This window comes from Apteryx rowi, unplaced genomic scaffold (genome assembly GCF_003343035.1).
Source record: "Apteryx rowi isolate R43461 unplaced genomic scaffold, aptRow1 scaffold_100, whole genome shotgun sequence".
In the NCBI taxonomy this organism is placed as follows: domain Eukaryota; kingdom Metazoa; phylum Chordata; class Aves; order Apterygiformes; family Apterygidae; genus Apteryx; species Apteryx rowi.
Window position 1 is genome coordinate 1,826,664 of NW_020447198.1, and position 16,909 is coordinate 1,843,572.

The window sequence follows — 16,909 nt, forward strand, 5'->3', positions numbered from 1 at the left end:
CAGCCAGAAGGCTGTTTCCTGTTATGGAAATAGGATTAAGAGAAATCTATTTCTCTTAATAGTTTCAGTCTGCATCAGATTGTATTTCTTGAAATTCTCCTAATCTCTGCTGAACTTCTCACAGAGAACTATTAAATAGCCTTCTTGCTCGTCTTAAGGTTGGTTCTCAGTCTAAAGTTTGGCCGATTTGTCTTGGAGATTTCAGTTTTAATTTTTCTTGAAATMCTAATGCAACTTGGTAAGCAACGATGAGTGAGTTTTCTCGGTGTCTGTTCAGAAGTCTTGAACAATACCTGCAAAAAGGAGAATTCCTGTTCTGACTAGCCTGTTTCAGTTGAATAGAAACAATGAAAAGCAGGCCGAGATTATAGGAATTTGCACTAATTGCCTGCATAAGTTTATTTGGTTTCGAACAATCCTTTGCATTTTTAATCTCTGTTTAAAGATCAAACGTGCCCTGCCAAACCGTGCTCTGGGTTTCTTTTCTTTTCCCTCACACTGTGATTGAATTGTTACATAATTACAGTTTTTGAACATGAAACTCAAGTTGGAAGAACTGGAAGGAGAAGAAATGTGAGAAAGAAGTGAATAAAGTGGTGTAATGAATTCAATATTCATCTCCTTGGGCAATATGGAAGGGTTTATACTCTAATCCCTCTCCTGAAGTATAACAATTCCATTTTAGTAAGAGACCAAATGACTCCAATTATATTTTTCAGAGAGTAATGGTTGCAGAGTATATTTATGCTACTTGGCTTATAAACCYATTCCCATGATATTTATTTAAAAAGCTGTTTTACTACAGATATTTAACATTCKCAAGATGTTTTTCCTTTAAATGTTAAAGAGAACTGCTGTCAAAAATCAGTGTTATTCTGACTTTTGCCATTTGCTAGGGCCACTACCTACAGGTATTTGTCCTCTATGAGGTACAGCTGTACCCGGCAGGTTCTCAAGAAGGTTTCAAGACCTCCAGATGCTCACCTGCACAGAAACCTGTATACATTTAATTTTGTCTCACAGTTCCCTGGCAATGTAACTTGCAGTGAACCTTGCTACTGTGTGTTTCTTCATCAGCCATCGCTCCCTGACACTTTTCCTTCCTAATGGCCATATGTAATAAAGATTTCATGGCACAGAAGAAGCTGCTAATGATGCCAGCTTAAGCATCCTTATTTTATCTAGAAATATACTGCACAGCTGAGAAAACAACATGCGGAAAAGCATCTTCCTACTCTCACTTCCCAAACTGCCTTGACATACATACATTACACACATGCTCAAGCACACACACAGGTGCAAGCATGCATGCCARCCCACACACCTTCCTTGACAATTTTGGAGCTCCAAAACAGCTTGTGCAAATACAGCAAAAAAAMCATGTTACTATGTTATCCCCTTGGCAGCATGTTTTTTTTCTGCACTCTGYAGAACAGCAAAAGTTATGTTCAAATATTTAGTTATTCAGCCAAGTGTATTAGTATTCTACACTGATGTGGCTGTGTTTCTAGTTTGGTGAATCTGCTTGCCTTGCTGTCAGATGGCGTGTTTGCCGAATCGAATACTCCACTGATCTCTTGCGATCCGTCTAGATCAAAACATAAAGGAGTTGGAACATGCTTTGGAAGAGAAGCATCCAGTTTAGTCTTTCTACATGCATAGGACTATCTGGCAGGGAGGTGAGGAAATAATGAACCAGAACAAGTGTTTGTATTTGTTTTGATAAATTTCTAATAAAATTAAAGAGATCATTAACACTATCTGTAGACACCCAAAAGCTGATTTTGAAAGAAGTCTAGGGAGAAATCAGGAGATGATTTCCTTCTCAAAAACTATAGTCCTTGGTTTTTTGTGTGTCACTGAGAGCATCAGCTGCACTACAGCCGATTCCTGCTTTGATTTCAGTGTGAATTCTTTAGTGCCAAATGTCATTCACATTTGTAAAGGATAGAGAATTGGGAACAAATTTTGATTCAGCTGCTGCTAATCTATTTGTGATTTTTCTTAAATTTTAAAAGATTTTTAATGGTAGGATGTTTTTTACATGTGTTTCTGATGTTTCTATGTGATACCTATACAGTATATCAGTAATATCTTCTTGAGCTCATAGCAAGTAAAATTATCAAATTGGCTTCTTTAAAGCAGATGGAAGTTTATTGAAATTACTTAGATGATTGCTAGATAGTTATTAGCAACTTCCTAATCAGACTGAGATTTAGTGTCTTTAATAGAAGAAATTAAGAAAGAACTTCCCTTATGGATAATCCTATCACAATGTGTCCTTTTATCTAAATGACTATTGATATGATTCAGTATGATCAGTCTCCTCAAATTGCTGARGTTCTTCCGTTTATTGTTTTGCCAGATGGCATAACAGAGCAATTTTTTTGTTTTAACACCTATAAATCAATCTTCTCTCTCAACTGAACTGTCTGGGAAGTTTCTCATGTTAGGGATCCCACTGGACTGTGTACGTGAAATTCATGCTCAGCAGTAATGAGCATTGTCTCTTGTGTGTGTTTTCTTTTTTTTTTTCCCCTCCCTTGATTGCTCAAGTATTTTGGATGGACTTACTCTGACCTTGTTTGTTAGACGAATTTAATCCTCCCCAAGTGTTGTTGTAGCGCTGTGCATCGGTAGTGCTTATTGCATTCTGTAGCTCAGGCTGTTTCTTGCAGAAAGCAGAGATTAGAAAGCCTCGTTTTCTCTAAGTGAAATAGCGTATTATGATCAGAATCACAGCATTTCTTCTTTCAGAACTTAGTAAATTTTCCACATGGTTATAGTAAAACAATATTTCTTTATTGAAATTTATTAAAAAGAAAGTCCTTTATGGAATTCAGTTCCTGATATGAGGACACTTCTTTTGGCCAAAAGGTGATGTAATGAAGATACTGTTCAAATTTCCTGTTAAATTTAAGATAATCCTTTGCCTAATCTAAAACACTTTTAAAATTATGAGGGTTTTTTTAGCCATAATTCTTCAAAACCAACCCTCCCCTTTTTTTTTCTGTGATCTATTTTGATGGATAAAATTCTCCTGTAGAAAACTCGCAAAGAAGTTTTCTTCTTTGTGTCTCTTCCCCGGGAAAAATGAAGTCTATCTACCAAACCACCTCAAGCCTGCCTTGTAAGGATACTATAGGAGGGGAAAATGTGAAAAACTACTTGGTGCGTCTGTAAGGCTTGGGATTGAGGCTTTTGTGCCTCAAACACAGCCACAATTGTAATTTCTGAGTACATATATTCTATTGCTACATCTTACCACGTGTGAATTTTGTGTTAAAAAGGGCTTTAAACTTAATCTTTATTTTATTATGCTTAATTTTTTGATGATTCTCACACAAAATTATTGTTTTGTACTGTCAGCCTTAACCCTATTTTAACTCAAGTTTTCATCCAAAGTGAAAAGTTTTATATTTTATGACTTTCTCTTTTCATTTGTGCAGAGTTAAATTTTTGTTATGCATTGATTAATAGTAATTGCATCTGGAAACAGATTGTTTTGTTAATAATATTTTTGTATATTTTAAGGTTGGAAATATCATAATATAAAGGAAAACAGAATCTTTATGGGAAAAGACTGATTTTAGAGGTTTTCCAAGAAAAATAAAAGATAATAAACTGAAGAAGCAATTACATAATTGCCTCACATTGAAGAAGCAGGTTAGGGAAAAAAAGAAACTGTTCAGATGTATGAAAAAATTAAATCCTTTAAGACAGAACGTTTGTGTGGGCACCTTAGCTCTCCGCTAATGAAACAATTCTCATGTAGCTTGTAATTTTGGACATGGTCGGGCGAGCTAAATGCAAACAGAGGAGTGAAAAGATACACCGATAAGGCTTGAATGGTGGTATTCCTTGTGCTAACTGAACTTCTAAAAATTGCACTATTCATATATAGCTTAACTACATGGATTCCAAGGATTTTAATCACAAATTAATTTTCTATTGGCTCCTTGCCTGTAAAGAGAAGGGATTTAGAACAGAGAAATTTTGCATGCTGAATCAAAATCCTAAGCTGTTTATACTGCCTAGGCAATACTTGCCCCAAAGGCATAATAGTGTTTCAGTTGCTATTTTTAGTTGCTTTCAGTTTGTTTCAGGAGATAGACATTGCATTACAAAAACCGTATTAACAGAAGTATGCCTTCATGTCTTAATTAACATGTGGTTTGAACGAACATCAATTATAACAATTTTATGAGTTTTTTCTCTTGAAACACAAGCAATTGAAATAGAGGGAGATTAAATCTTGGGCAGGTTGTTTTGCAAGTGAGAAGTTATTTTCAAGCGTCTTCCCCTGACGAACTTTAAGTTCCATTGGAATGAACTTGTGCTTTTAAAATACAAAACAGCACTTATTTTATAATGATGAAAATAAGTCAATCCCTATTCTTAATAGAAATCTTCTCATAAATACAGAAACAGGTAGCTGCGGATGGGGGGTCGGTAGCGGACTATGACTTTCCCCTCCTTTTCCTGCCCAGCTCAAGCCTGTAATTCTAATGGTCAAAAGAGTCGTTAGTCTCTGCGAGCACTTTTCTGGCCTATGAGCTCCAGGGTCAATGCAGAGGACTGACTGAATTGATAAAATGTTTTTTGCTGGTTTTGGCTGCGAATCAAAGRTTAATCTGGTAGCCATGGAAAACACGGGCGGAATGCTGCTTCCAGGTGGAAGCAAGATACTAGTGTCACGTATGGAAATGGCTAGTCTAGAAAAGGGTGAAGAACAGTTACCTGAAGCCTGGATCTAACTTGTGTTGTGAAGTGTTCTTACCCATCTGCAGGCAGGGCTTCCTTTTTTCCTCAAGTAGTTTAGTTTCTCTGGTATAAGAGCTAGGCAATCTCCAGGCTATCAGTTTATAAGATACACTATTTTATTATTAGAACGTAAAATCATGTTGAACAATTAATGTGTTCGATGTCATCTCTGGGTACAGGATTTCACAGGTGAGTTGCAACTGGTAGGCAGCCTAACTTTGGATCCTTTTTCTGTATTAATAAATAATAAATGCATCTTTCATCCATAAAATACAATCTCAGTGAAATAATTTCTATTAAAAGAGCCTTCAATAATTAGCGTGGGACTACGTCAGTGTGTATGCCTCTAAAGTTCTTCTGAAACCAATGATCCTGCCTTTTTCCTAGAAAACTCTGGGGAAATCATCCGGTGGTGGTTCCGTGGAGCTCAGTTGGGATGCTCGGTTTTGTTCACGTCCACTGCTCCAGCCCTCAAACACTGGATGAACCACGTAACCTCTTTGTGTCGAGGTTTTCCTTTGGAAAAACATCACAGGGACAAAGATGTTTATGCCTCAGAAATTTTCTGAAGCTTAATACAAGTGGATTACGGTTACTGAACAGAATAGACTGCTGAAGGGCTTAGGTTATTGAACAGCTCAGTGTTTGGAAACACKGCATGTTAGAAACTCTAGCTTGTTTTCTTGGCTCTTTTCTTACTTCTGGACTTTGGCAAATCTTGTAAGGGCTCTGTGCTGCTGTTCCCTGTTTCCCACCTTTATAAAATAAAGATGTAATGAAAGACCTTCTAACTTTTCCGGTTGTCAAAGATGTTGGGAGACCTGTCTGGAAGGCTTCTTTTTTATAGCTTCATTATAAGTTTCTGTTTCATCTGGAGAGAAAAAAAAAAAGGCAAATAAACAAAACTTGAAGTTAACATAGTATTTCATTTAGTTTCTTATAAATACTTCAAAGGAACCTGCTTCACAATTTCATGGTGTGAAGAACCAGGAAGAAAGTCTATATTCTGCCCTAATTTCTTCAGGTAACTGCTTCCGCTCAGCACGATACTCGCCTGCTCCTTTTCACGCACCGGTGAATGTCTTTGGTTCCCCTCATCTATGTCTGCAATCCCTTTCAGCTTTTGCAAGCCCTCCAACTTGTGGGTCATTTCCATTTCTAGTGTGGTTCTGTCTGCTGTGAACGTGTTGGATGAGAGAAAAACTGAATGCATGGTCTCCTAGTGATGGTACTTACCTGGCATATGGAAAAGCAAGGTATAAATTCTTGCTTCAGAGACTGCTTAATTATGTAAACCTTTTGGAACCCCTTCAACAGAAGGGTTTGGGATAGACTGGCAGGAGGCTACCTAACAGCGGGGTATTGCTGGGAGCAACAACCCTGATTTGGGGAGCCATTTTGGCCATAAATGCTGCCTTAAAATCCACGTATCTTTTTCAAAATTGGCACGTTCTGGTGAAAGGGTTGGTTGTGATAAACTATTTTTGTTGGAACTGTTGGGAAATTTTTGACTTGTTCCAATTGCTCGGATGTTGACATCTATCAATTTTTGTAGGACTTTTTTTTGTCAAATTCATATGAAGCTTATGATTGAAGATTGGTTGTGTGTGATAGCAAGGGTATCAGAGACTGTAAAAAGTCTTCTCTACTTCCAACTTTTGCACCAGATCTGGGATCTTTAAAAGTGCTGCAGTGTAGGCAGAGAGGTTATAGACTAATCAGGAACAGGCAGAAAGCAAACAGAATTGCTGTTTGGTGACCCTGGAATGGAAATTTAACAGCTAATCAGTGGATTGTCAGCAAGCTGTAGCACCAAGGTGTTTAAAGATATAAAATTAGAGCAATGAATAATAAATATTTGTGGAAGAATAGGTGCAATAGATGCTTTTCACTACGAGATGGTTAACAGCAAAGTTTACGGGGCGCTTCTGCTGGCGTCAGCAGGCCAAAGTGGGAATGAGTCGCTAAGGTGTGAAAAGGTGCGAGTAAAATTTGCAATTTATGTATCCGTGAGGAGGTGCAGCAGGACCACTTCAGTCTTCCTGCCATCTGCCTTGGTTTGTGGTCAATATATGGAAATAAAAAGTGTAAAAATGACGCAAACTTGCATTTTCAGAATGAGGAGAGGAGCTCCAAAACACGGAAGAGAAACCAGAGGGGGGCTGTATCTCTATGAGCAGTTAAAGATTTCACAACCAGGCTTCTTCGGGATGTAAACAGCCTGCAGTCGGGAGGCTGCCAAGGAGGTGGTTACAGCGCGGTTCATCAGGCTGCTCTTTCTGAAGTCGTGAATATCTGCCATTGGGGTAAGATCAAGGGAGGAATTTGTGGGAAAAAAGGGGTGCAAGTCACTGATTTCTAAAAGCAGAAAAATTTGCGCTGGAGAGAGCATGTGTGCAAAGAACTGTTACTCCTGGCATCCGTGAATTAAACAAACTGCCCTCCGTGTTTTTCTTCTGAATGCTTGGGAGCCCATTTCCTGTTGCTGGGGAGAAACTCTGAAAATGCCTATGAACTTAGAACATTTTTTAAAAAAAAAAGAAAAAGCACCAAACAAACAAGAAGAAAGCACCCTCCCCCCAAGCTGCTTTTTCCAGTGTAATTGTCTACATAAGTGTGGTAAGTCAGCTGACTAAGAGGCAGTGAGTTAAGATTTGGTTTCCCATCCTACTTAATACCTATTTAATTTCTATTTAATCTTCCATTGACACAAACTGTATGCTAAAGGTAAACTAGTGAGAATTTATTCTGCATCTGGTCAGCTGCATTTTGAAAGTCAGGGGACTGAAGTAAATGCTCTCTTCTTTTTTTATTTATTTTTTATTATTTTTTTTCTCCTTTAAAGGAAACAAGCACTTTGAAAACTTTCAAAGCTTTTTATGTTGCGACTTCGATGCATAATCAAAAAGTGATAGAAAGACGCCAGTTAAGAATCCTTCCTCCTATGCGAGGAAATGCTTTTTCTTCAAACTCATTACACTTAATTACATCAAATTTCTGCCAAAGGAATGAAAGAACCAATAAGGCAACTAACTCTGTTTAGAAACCATGTGTTGTGATTGAGAGCCCCTCTCCTGCTGTGACCTCTTTTCTCAAAGTAAAGGTGCCTGAATGGTGCCAGAGGAGCCGAAAAGCCCTGTATTTAGTTGCAGAAGGATTCCCTAAATAAGATCAATGGGAAACACCCATTCCTCCTGGGACCTTGCTGCAGGGCCTGCAGAAGTTGGGGAATCTTAGGGAAGCTGCAGGTTAGGCAGATCATGCTGTAGCCAGCACCACTGCTGTCCCCAGAAGAGCTCAGGAATGGGAGGCTGAGCTGAAGCACCATCCTGATAAGCTGCAAATGTTGCAGGAGGTGTGGCAGAGTCTCACCGATGTTTCCAAAATCTAGTCCGAGACCAGTTTTCATTCGCTTTCCATACAATAAAACAGGATGGGAAGTACGTCTTCACTTTCATGTGTTTTAATGGCTTGGACCAAAGCTCTTCACGGAGAAGTATTTTCTGAGTTAGCCAGCCCAGGGGACTCCATGTCCACTTTTTTTCAGAATTCATGTTCATATTCTGATTGTGGCGTATTTAGATTTTATCCATCTGGTTTTAATAATTTTTATGATTTTAATTCACTGTTTTGGGACATGAGAATAGAAACTCTTAACACTTTCAGCAAAATAGATTTAATAGGCTCCAAACCTGGGGTATGTTTATGTAAGCTACTTCCAGGCAGTAAATGGACAACAAAAATTGTGGAAATTTCAAGGGAATAGTGCTATGGCCTGTAAGACTTGGCTTGCTTCTTGCTCACTGGCGGTGTGTTCAGGTGCAAAGTCTGATGCACATGTGTACTGAAAAGACTTATTCTAGCAAATAGTAAAGTCATTTTGTGCTGCAAAAAAGCAGACTAACTCACTTGCTGTGGGTTTAGCCAGAGCTGGAAGAAGTGTGGATGGCATACAGCCTGGTTTTTACAGGTCTTTTGTCACCTGCTTCCCCATAGGGCACAAATTCAAAGTTGAGAGAGGAAGGAGAATCTTGTGGCTAGTGTACAGGACAGACTGCCATGTCCTCTGAGCTGGCTTTTTAGTTTTGCCACTGCCCTACAACGTAACTTTGTGAAGTAGCTTTAGGATTAKGTTTTTTAAATGCTCTTATCTGTAAAGAGCAGAGAGGACATCCTTAGCTTGCCACAGTCTTTGGAGAAAAGTTCATATGAAGGCAGATGATGATGATGAACATTTTGTGCAGTGATGAAAGAAGGATATCAAAATAATTTTTGCAGTCAAAGTGGAAGGCAGATCACATTTTCTGAATTGAAATTTTGAATTCTTCTGGCAAATTACTGTTGTCCTTTTCACCCTTTTACATTTAAGTTTTTAAGTTTTTTAATATTAAACTTCAAAAATTTTCAGTTAGCCTCTGGGGCTGTGCTCACAGTCTGTAATCTGTGTGTTTGTGGCTATGGTAGTATAGGTATTAAAATACCAAGAAAGGCTATTTTCCTCTTGAAATGGTGCTAGAAAACTTGATATTAATTTAGTATTATTTTTAGTCATTAGATTGCAAGGGCTTCATTTGAATTTGCTGAGCTCTGTAGACTTCAGTAGGGTTACTGCGTTGTGGAGAACATCATGGAAGCTCTAGAGGATTTCTCCTATTACCACCCGATTGGCTGATGTGAAAAGAAAGAAATTCATAATTTTAAGGAAGGGTTTTGTGCATTACAGAAATCTAGTTCTTTTGCCTTGGTGAGGGGTAAAAAAGCAGAGCACCTTGTTCTATGCCTTCTGCAGAGAAGTCCTTTCTTAGTGAGTTTTCTTCCTACCTGGATACACAGGCCCACACTGTCTAGTGCGTGTTACCGTATTGCAAAGTACCCTGTGGCCTTTTCTGAGGGAGGAAACTATAAATACTAGTGTTGGTATAATAGATGGGTGGGCTGCATTTCAAGGGTGGTGTGCCAGGCTATATTTTTCCTTTCTAAAATTAGAGGCTAAGCATGATACTAGAAACTCTGCAGAGACAGGGAGATGCTGCATCCCAAACAGGTAAAATGCTTCCAGTCTCTTCATTGCTAGCACCTTGCTTCAGGGTGAGACGACAACTCCCCACTCCCTGATTCCTGCTTTTCACAGATCTCGTAGCGAGAGGAAAAACTCGCTGCTCCTGATTTCGAACCAGCTCTGCCATGTGGCATACAAAATGTACTTGCCTTCTATTTTCGGTGTTACGCATACAAAATCCAGTGCATGTACATGGAATTAATGGCTTTAAAAAGAGGCTTTCACTCATTACACTTGGTGCAGGGATGCCGTCTTTGTAAGTGGATTTCTTGCTGGGAGGTGTGCAAGTAATATATCACACTTATTAAAAGTTGGCGCTATTTGATTTTCTGGGAAGGAAGAAGAAAAGGGATTGAAGTGGTGACACGTTTAAATGAACGTTGACGCTACTGTATGTGATGGAGTAATGTGCATGTGCTAGATGATGTGAACGAGCCATTCTGATTGCTTAGGGCTGCCTTGCAAGTCAGAGCTGCCTGTTTAAGTGATCAGCTGCACATAGCACTTAGGTATCTGGAGAGAGTTCAACAGGAAATAAGATCATTCTGTATCTGTCATTTTAGCTTTAGTTCTTAAAGTTTTCTTCAAAAAGTTAGGCAAGATGAGTTGCATAACAAGGAAGTTTACTTTCTACTCACGCTAGCTTTCCCTCTGGATTTTCATGCTTTATGTAAGATACTGTTTATTTTGCCTTGACTCCAGTGTGATTCAGGAGTGGCATCCTCTCTCTCTTTTTTTTTTTTTTTTTTTTTTGAACAGTTATAATGTTGAAAGGTTTTAAGAAAAAGGCTTCCTGCTTTCCTGGGAAACAGATAACAGATTCTACAACTTTAAGATTCAAATCATATGTGATTTAACACACACTCGTTCATATCGGGAGCAAAAATACTCAATTTTAAATTGTTCAGAAGCAGAGAAGTCAAGGAGCTCGCCTCTCTCTCCAATGTACAGAGCAGCATAAAGCACAAAGAAATAGGGAAGAAATGTGAGCAAGAAGCCAAGTGTCTTTTTTGAGCAAGGAGGAAAATGGGAGAAACACACATAACTTGCTGTGTCTCCAAATGTATAGATAATATGAATATATGCCTTCCTGTTTATTTGGAAGCACAAACATATTGCTGCAGGGAGGAGTAAGCTTTAGCCTGAGACACAGAGGTCGTCTTTCTTCAGTGTTTCTTCAGTGTTCGCCTTGCCCAGGTGGACTTCCAACACCTACCTGGCGTCCAGTCTGTTGAGTTCTTCGTGTCGCTGGAGAGCCTGTCCACAAATCCCTGAAATCTGTTTGTACAATGTTCCATAGGCATAGGAGGAGCAAGGGCATAATTAGGTTGTGAGAGGAACAAGTTCACTCTTTTGCTAGAAATTCTATAGTAATCATCTAGAAACTGTGACTACTGAAACTTCTTAGTCTGCTGCAGTGCTAGTTTTCTTGAACTAATGGATGCATGACAGTCTACACTGGAGGCAGATATCAAGAGTGGTGCAAAAGCTGGTGTGTTCCAAGTGAGGGAGAGAACGAGGATGAGCAGAAGAGGATCGTTGCTGAAGTATGAAAGAGAAGGGAGAAGAGGGGACAGCTGAAGGTTCACAGCCAGAACTACTAGTGACCATGGAAAAATACACCACCTTCCTGAAGATTGTGGCATGGTCTCTATCCTGAAGCCTTCTACTTAAGAGGCTTACATAGTGAGACACATCTTTCCCTAAAACATTGTCCAGATGATTTCTTTTCTGTGGCACATCTGATACCACTGTAGAAAAAGGGAGATGTTCTTTCTCCTGATTTCTAGGAAACTGGCTTTTTGAGATCCTGAAGTCCCTCTGAAGTGATCTCTGGTACGCAAGCACTGTCCTGTGTAATCAGCTTGTGCTACTTGGCAGAGTGATTGATCATCCAGATAAGTCAAAAAAAAGAAAAATCTAGAAAAAAATCTCAATTCATTATCAGCCCTTTCAAATCTCTATTTTGGGCAGGATCTTAATGCATTGCAGCTGCTGGTTTGTACACTTGCCTTGGTCCTCCAGGATGCCTGTGTCCTGCAGGCAACCTGACYGGCAAAAACAAGCTGGGTGGGATGAGATAAACAGTCATGGAAGTTATTTAGTCTGAGCCACAATTGCTAGGGGCAATAGGCTGTTTGGAAAACACAGTCTCCATGATAAAATGTTATTGATGATTTTTTCATCACCCCCTTTGAATTCTGAAATGTAGGCTATTCCCAGCCTTGGGCAAAGTTAGAGATGACAAAACATTTTCACAATCGTCCCCTTGGACTCCTGAGTCTGTGGTTTGAGGGAAATTCAGTTGCCTTCATGTAGGATTCTTGCAGTGCCCCACGTGGAGAGGTCCGTGTGCGTCCAGCACAGCTGCGGAGAGCAGAACACCACAGTGTGTCTGGCCATCACACACAYGGCCTTTTTTCTAAATGAAGTGGTATGGCCCCAAGGATACAGTGAAAAGTATGTAAATGGTAAGATAATGATATGTTGCATATACAGCTTGTGTAAAAGTTGATGCAGGCCGTATGACGCAGACAGACACAACATTTGCAGGTAAAACTAAGAGGTTTTGCATTGAATTGCATTGAATTGTCCGATCACCTCTACTCTCTGAGGCCACCAGCTTGTTATGCTTGTATCACAGACTGTCTCAATCTATAAAATAACTACTGACACGGACTTGTTTTTCTTCTTGCATATCTTCTAGATGCGCTTTCCTGTCTCTGTGTCATTTACATTAGTAAAAAAGTGCCTCCTTTACAAGTTATTCCATCTCCTTTACAAATGATTTTATATTATAGATTTCCATATTTCAGCACGGTGACACATTAAAGTGGAATAAGTTGGCTAGCTTACAAATTTAAGTGTGAACTTCACCCAAAACATGACCTGAAAACAAAATATCTTTTCTGGTGTTTGTATGGCCTTACTTTTGTTTCTTAAGCTCAATATTTAAATTTTCACAGACATCTCCTTGTTAGGACTGTGAAGGGGAAGGACATGAGAAACGTTAGGGCGTGATGATATTTGTCCAGCACAAAGTGGGAAATGCTGAGACCTTTCAAGCAATGGGTATTTTCCTATAAGATTTCCTGGTTGATTATTAGTCCAGGAAGAACTGTGTAAGCTCAGAGAAATGCAAGAAAATGATTTAAACAGGACAATGAATAAAATTTCCTTAAAATCTGGAAGAAAGTGAAGTAACCGATATTTATATGTTTGTTTTCATGAACCTGTTTTGCTTCTCTTGCATCCCTGTCCAGAAAAGAGCCGTTTAGGAATGACATATTATGATAGATGKTTTTTTTTTCCTGATAGTATTTCTGGCAAACATCATAAATGCCAAAACCCAATTCTGACGTCTATTTATATCCCCAGGAGTTTGGCATTTTTCTTATGCTGAGCATACAAAGAGTTGAATCCACCTGACCTTCTGGGTCCTACCACAACGTTGTCTGAGACACTTAAAAAGAAGAAAAAAAAAAAGCCATGAAGAATGTAAACATAAATACAAGAAATATAATTACAAATATGAGTGGCCTTGCACATCTCTACAAACAGTTTTGAGGTTTGTCCTTAGCTAAATTAGGTTCGCCATCCCGCCTTACTCCATGCTCTCAAACCATACCCCTTATTCTCAGACGGACTCACACTCTCCATTAAAAAAAAATAAAAAAAATAAAAATCCCACAATATTGTGCTCTCTGACTTCATAGTCACAGCATGTAATTATAGATGCTGTTGTTGGAATGACTACAGTAGGGAGCGAAGTTACACATGGCAGTCTGGATTTGATGAAATGCTGTATACATCAGCAGGACTCTCCAAACACTGCAAGAACGAAGAAAGGTGCTGTGCAATCTCATTCTACGAAGAGTTTCCTTTGGAAACTTTCAGCCTTGTAAAAATGACTTTAACCTACGTTAAAAATCTGAAGACCCATAGTGGCATTCTTGTCAGACATGCTTGGAAAGTGGTGTAATGGATCTCTRAAGTTTAATTATAGCCTCTGATGCTAATACTACCCTATTCCAGGCTTTCTGGCAGGGCTTCTATCGAAAGCAGGGATGTGGTCAGCTGAGGGAGAGGCCTCGAAGGGGAGATGAATGTTTGGGAAGAAATGAGATGGTTTGAGATGAGGGTGGTCTGAAGCTTTTTGCTTCCATGATTATTGCCATTCCCATCCCACAACTGGTTCTCCCAGCAGGCCCAAACTGTTGAAGGGAGCTGAAAAAGAGAAAGCTGAAGTGTGTCAGCAGCAACATTGTGTGCTATAGGACTGTGCAGCAGAACAGTCATGGGTAAAACTTGATTTATGGTGCTGAATATGCACCTGCCAAGAGTGAAATATTAGCGGTTGCTAGAAATCTCAGTTTGAAAGAAAAGAACTCATCATTGCAATAATCAATTTGTTAAAAGCTGTTTTGATTAATTTTTCTATTTTTTTCCCCACGAAATTGCAATTCTTGGGGTTTTTTTACATTTTTCCTCTGGGGAAAATATTTGCAAAGGAAAAAGAAAAATACTTTGGAGAGCTTTAATTTAAAACTTTGAAAATGTTGAGTTAAATTTTTAGACAGTCTTCACGTTTATATTTTTTATTTTCTGTATGACGTGTCAGTGACAGCAGTGAAAAAAATGTTATAATTTTTTGATCCTGTGCCTTATAGTCTGTTTTTTCTTCTACTGTGGTTTTAAAAATAAAGGCAGCCAGCAGTACAGATTTGGACATCTTTTCTATTTCAAAGAATTTTTGTTTGTGTCTTAAGAGCTTGATCTGATACATCATATGTTACTTTTCTAGAGACATCATTAAGATAAAAACAGTGAAATATTATAACATGAAACAACAAATAGTGTAGTTCTGTATTTGCAGATTTTTTTGTTGTTGTGTTACTCTGAATTGGATAGAAAAATAATTTCAGTGTTAATTTTTTTTAATGGAAATTCTACATTTGAAGGAGCTTTATTTATTGCAGATAAAATCAGATGGGAACTTCCAAGTAGCCTGACTGCACCACCTCAGGAGTCACACTAATCTGCGAGCCCCATGGATTGTGTGAGCTCTGAGAAAAGTCACATGTGAAAGACCATATGCGATGTATGGAGCTTGTCTTTGGAATGGACAACAGCTGGGTAAGAACTTGTGGGTCAGGGTCAGAGGAGAGGCCAGGGAGGGTGACATTGCAGTGGGAGTGTATTACACCTGATGACCACCCGATCAGGGCAAGGAARTGTGCAAAGGTTTCCTAAAACAACTTGAGGAAGTCTCTGGACCCTGGTTCTTGTGGGGGACTTCAACGTCTGTGACCTCTGCTGGAAGGCCAACACGGCAGGACACAAGCGGTCAAGGAGGCTTCTGGAGGGTGTCAGGGATAACTTCTTTATACAAGTGGTAGTGGATGGAGCAAGCAGGGTGACACACGGCTGCAGCTGTTGTTCACTAACAAGGCAGCGCTGTTTGGGGATGTGATGAGCAGTGGCAGCCTCGGCTGTAGCGACCACGAAATAGTGGATCTGGAGGGGGAAGAGGAAGGAGAGCAGCAGAAACCTGTGCTTCAGGCGAACAAAGTTTGGGTTATTCCGGGAACTGGTGCTTGGGATCCCATGGGAGGCTGATCTGAGGGGTGAGGGATCTCAGGAAAGCTGGCAGCGCTTTGAGGACAGCTTCGTGCAAGCGCAAGAACTGTCCCTYCCCAAACTCAGGAAGATGAGTAGACATATCATGAGACCGGCCTGGCCAAAGTGGGAACGCGCAATGGGGCTCCTGCACAAAAAGGCAACGTGCAGGAGCTGGAAGCAGGGACAGGCCACCAAGGAGGAATTGGGAGACATTGGCCAGGCAGGTAGGGAAGGTGTTAGGAAGGCCAAAGCTCAGCTGGAGACTTGTGAGGGGCGCCAAGGACAACAGGAAGAGCTTCTACAGCTACACGAACAGTGAAAGGCTGAACAAGGAAAACGTGGGCCCGTTGCTGAATGGGGCAGGGGATTTAGTGGCAGAGGACAGAGGTAAGGCAGAGGCAGTCAGTGCTGCCTTTTCCTTAGTCTCCAGCAACTGGGTGTCCCAGGCCTTGGTGGTTAGCGAAAGGGTTCAGGGAGGAGGAGAAGAGGTAGCAGCAGTGGGTGAGTGTTGAGTCAGGGGTTACTTGAAAGCCCTTAACCCATAGAAGTTCCYRGGATGTGATGGGCTGCATCGGAAGGTCCTGAGAGAGCCGGCTGATGTCCTTGCAAGGCCACTCTCTATCTTCTTTGAAAGGTTGTGGAGACTGGAGGAGGTCCATGATGGCGAGAAAAGGAAATGTTGTACCCATCTTCACAACAGGCCAAAATGATGGTCCAGGGAATTATAGGCCAGTCTTTCTCACTTAGTCTCTGGAAAACCATGGAGTGAGTCCTGCTGGATCATGTTTCTGGGAAGGAGAAGAAGGTGACAAGAAACAGTCAGCATGGACTGACTAAGGGTAAGTCATGCCTGACCAACCTGAGTGCTAGATTTGTGTATGATTAGTACATGCATCCGTTCCCCTTTCCCACCCCTTAGGACAGGAAAGGAAGAAATCTCAGAAACAAGAAGAATAACCTAACCAGGGTGATAGTGATAGTCTCACCGCACTGGTAGCTGGGCCAAGCTCTGCACTTCATTTTCCCTTTGTCCCTGAACACATGGTGGAAGGAATCAGCTGTCAGTCCAGACCAAACACTAGAGTTGGTGTAAAGGTCCGTATACCTATATGTGAAAATATTTGTATATTTATATATGCATGTGCATATCTGTGTGAATAGCCGGAATGATTTCTGGATGCTTCAGTAGTCTGCAGTTGTACACAAAATTACTGACAAATGACTTCATCTTTTTACTGAGCATATTTGCATAAATGACTAATGAGGGAGTTGCATGCTATACAGAAAGTTAGTGTAGTGGTTTGAATTATTTAAACAGCAAACTTCTTTCAGGAGTCATACCACTTTTTAACCAGACATTTACTGGCTACTCTGTCATACCTTTTCATTTTTATACAGTATACATTACAGCTAAGTGTTTTTGGATGGAATTCTGCTTCTTAGTGCCAGTACTCTGTCTAAAAG

General features: G+C 40.0%; 1 long non-coding RNA gene across 1 annotated transcript; it reads left to right on the forward strand.

The window, feature by feature from the left end:
• Positions 1 to 7,003: 7,003 nt before the first annotated feature.
• Positions 7,004 to 16,193, forward strand: LOC112964585. The gene is made up of 3 exons (XR_003253012.1): positions 7,004 to 7,070; positions 14,803 to 14,959; positions 16,080 to 16,193. It is a non-coding gene; the product is annotated as an uncharacterized LOC112964585 (long non-coding RNA).
• The last annotated feature ends 716 nt before the right edge of the window (positions 16,194 to 16,909 follow it).